At 48.2% G+C, this 3,517-nt stretch overlaps 1 protein-coding gene across 3 annotated transcripts in view; it reads left to right on the top strand.

Moving 5' to 3' along the window:
* The window catches only part of PITPNM1 (phosphatidylinositol transfer protein membrane associated 1), a 22,777-nt gene continuing 19,260 nt past the window's right edge, over window positions 1-3,517 (top strand). Inside the window, exon 1 of one of the 3 annotated variants that reach the window (XM_044422738.1) lies at window positions 1-266. The gene's annotated coding sequence lies outside the window, so the exon portion shown is untranslated. The other 2 variants (XM_044422741.1, XM_044422739.1) reach the window with 2 other exon arrangements.

Raw genomic sequence — 3,517 nt, forward strand, 5'->3', positions numbered from 1 at the left:
GGAAGCGACGGCCCGCTCTGTTTGCCTGTCCCTGGCCGGAGGAGCCTCCTCCCCACTCCCTCGTGCCAGTACCCGAGACCATGGTCCCGCCGCCGCCGCCGGAGCCGAGCCCAGGCGGCGCCCAAGCAGCCCAGGGCAGCGAGAGGGCGGGCGCAGGGAGGACTCCGTGAGGCCGGAGGTCCCTGCTGCTCCACCGTCCCCACGTTCTCCTCCCCGTCGTAGCATACCACTGCTTACACCACCGGCATCCCGCCATCGAGCCACAGGTCTGGGCCCGGGGCGGGGAGCGGGAGGGGTGGCGGCGGGCCGGCGGGCATTCGGGCACACGCAAAGCAGTGGGGCTGGGAGAGCACCGGGGACGGCATGCGCTGCTTGGCTCGCTGGGTGGGAAGGCGCAGAGCGGGGCTGCGAAGTTGGAGCTCCGCTGCAGGGAAGAGCTGTGCCGGCTTTGGACTGCAACGCAGGGGGAGAAGGTGCAGGGGGCGTTTCACGGCAGCGGAGGAGCTGGGATGTGGGGAGGAAGAAAAGAAGATGGCTCTCCGCCAAGGGGGTGGTTTTGTTGCCTCCCGGGCCCGTGAAAGTGAAACCATGTGGCCCAGCACGCCTTTTCCTTTCGCCTCGTTCTCTCGCTGTTCTAAGCCCAGGGTGGCGAGGAGGGCGACCTTGTGCCCGCCACCGACCTCCCACCCACGCCGAGTGCCATTCTCCAGTGCTGCTGGACCAAGGATCGGTAACAGGGAGCCCCTCACCTGAGCGAAGGCATGTGGGGGATGACGGCAGCACCGTGCTCCTTCTGCTCAAAGCGTTTCTGCCCCCCTCACGGGTCTGTGGGTTTTACTGAAGCTTGGCTTATACCGGCTCTAGTGTTTACTTGGAGCTTTCCGCCTTGAACCAGCCTTAACTTGACCGTTGGCTACCACGGGCGTCCTTTGAGCTGCTTGAGTAGCTACTTTGTGAGTTGGATTGCCATCTCTCTCTTTTTTGACTGAGTTCCAGTCCCTTTAATGGCCGCACATCAGGCATGAATTCAGCAGCTAAAGCATTCCCAAACATGGAGGTGTAGTATAGGTGTAAACTGCACCTACTGACTTTGTGTGTTGTGTGGCTACTAAAAGATCCAGAGGTCGAGGGGTGGGGGGTGGCAGTGACCCTTTTTGCCAGGCTTGGTGAATGTGTCAGGCAGGGGTAACCTCGGGGCTGTTTCTTAAGGTAAGTATGCTTTGTGAGCTGTAACGTTGCTTCTTTTATCCAGTTGAAATGACAAATTTTGGGGTTGAATACACCAACAAACAAAAAACACATAGTGTTTGCACTGAACTATTTACATCCATACAATATAAACACCAGTCCTGGGCAGGTGTATCTCTTGTTTCTCCTTAGCATGTGTGTTTAGGTTTGAAGCTGCTCCGTCCAATCTTATATGTACTAAGAAAATTTGTTTAGGATTAAAGCTTAAATGTATTTCATCCTGTTCTCTGTAGCATCTCAGCAATTAGTGACAGCTATTAGGTTTGGATGAATGAAAACATGCTCCTAGATAGTGTGTGTATTTGTAGGATGTGTATCTGAGGTTGGAGGAAGAAGGCTTGCTAGTGATAACATGATGTATGTTAAATACATAGTTGGCTGACTGAGTTGTGGCTGAGACACGGGAATGTTTGGATGTGAAGTTATTGCTGCAGGACAAGGCTTTATAAGGGAGTGAAATTCTGGAATAATCTCCCTGGTATGTTCATGGGAGCAACTGTATTTCTTTCAGGTTGAACACAAGTTTTTTTTTCCAGGGTTTTGTATGCAACCTCTAATCTTTCAAGTAAGGCAGGATATTTTTTGCCCATTGATTTTGTTTTGCCCCACAGCTGTAAATGACAATGTTGTGTGGAATAAACATGAATATGTTTCTCTGTGACACTTCAACAGAACAGTTTTGTTTTCAAGCTTAGAATCTCACAATGATTGACATATCTGAACTCAGGAACAAGTTTCCTCTCAAATGTTGATTGGTTCTGAACTTAGAAGCTGGTAGTGAGTGGCACATACAACTGCTTGAGCTAGCTGAGTATCCTGCCCTTTTTCTGAAGGCACCTCTAGTCATGGTCCGTCTTTGACTTCTCTTTTGCAGTATGTGCTGCATTATTTTGGATTTGGTGGGCTAATCTGTTAACCATTTCTTGCACTGTCTTTTCCAGACAGGATGCCCAGTGCAAGGATCTGTCTGGGCATAGCAACTTTAAAGTGAGAGCTGTGTGTCCAAGCACCTGTTTTCACAACCTCAACCCTCTATGCAAGAGGTTATTAATGTTGATTACACAGAGCTTTTGTATGGATTACTGAGATAATATATGTGAAGTTCTTTGAACACTTGAAATGTGTTCTAAGTGCTTTTATGTTGAATGTCAGTGCAATGTACAGGTTCCAAGAAGCAGAGCTGGATAACGTGTGGGGCAGGAAAAGTACATAATAGCCTACTGTAGGACTGCAAACTTTCTTGCTGGCAGGACCTCTGTGTCTTTAACAACTGCATTATAGGAAGAGATTTTGTCGCTTTCTCCATCACTCTTTTTTTATGCTAGATATAGCTAAGCTCATTCAATTTCTTCCCATTAATGTAGCTGTAAAAATACTGGAAGAAACAGAAAGATGGTGATTCAAGCTCACAGAAAGCAGGATTAGTCTATGCCCTGCAAGCAAAGAACTGGAAGAGGCTGAGAATAGCTAAAGGCACAACTAGTAATGGCATGAGCTAGTCTTCTCCAAACTGGTACAGTCCAAATGCTTTGGATTTCAGCCCCCATCATTTACTTTCTTGACCATGGTTGGTGGTCAGGAATGTTGAGAGTTGTAATCCAAAGCATCTAGTAGGGCTCAGGTTGGGGAAGGCCGGCATAACCTGACAGCTGTGTAAAATAAATGTTTATCTGGAAGGCTCTCTGCCTAATAAGTGTGTTTAGGGACTGAAGTCTTAATTTTGCATGGTATATTCTTGGCAGGAGCAGCTCCATGGGGAGGTAAAGTGCCCCCACCCAGTCTGAAAAAAGAGCAAGATGAAGTTAGCTAACCTAGCGATGGAGACAAATACAAGCATAAGGATTTGGGGAGGCAGGTTCACATAGGCACTTGGAGGGGTAGATCTGCCAGTTGTGTGTAAGGTGAGAGGAACAAGAATCCAGCAAGGAGTAGAGTGGAGCAGAGGATCAAAATGGTGCTACTCTTCTGCTCCCCGCTGTGTTTCCCTTCCAATACATTGAAGCTCCCTAGCCGAACATTAGCCAACAGTTGCTATGGAAACCTACCCAATGGGTTGTATTTTGAAATAAGGTCAGCTAGGGATTTATTTCTTGCTTCTCTTCTGAGAAAGTGACTACAAGGTTCAAGATGTTGCCTTTGGCCAGAGAATTCTTATCATCATCAAGATGTGTACCGTCATTTGTTTCAGCACATGTCTATTTCCTGTCAATGATGATGAATTGAAAAAAAAAAAAACCCTGAAACAGTCTGGGTGATGCAAGAAGCATTC

This window comes from Varanus komodoensis, unplaced genomic scaffold (assembly GCF_004798865.1).
Source record: "Varanus komodoensis strain SLA01 unplaced genomic scaffold, ASM479886v1 scaffold134, whole genome shotgun sequence".
NCBI lineage: Eukaryota > Metazoa > Chordata > Lepidosauria > Squamata > Varanidae > Varanus > Varanus komodoensis.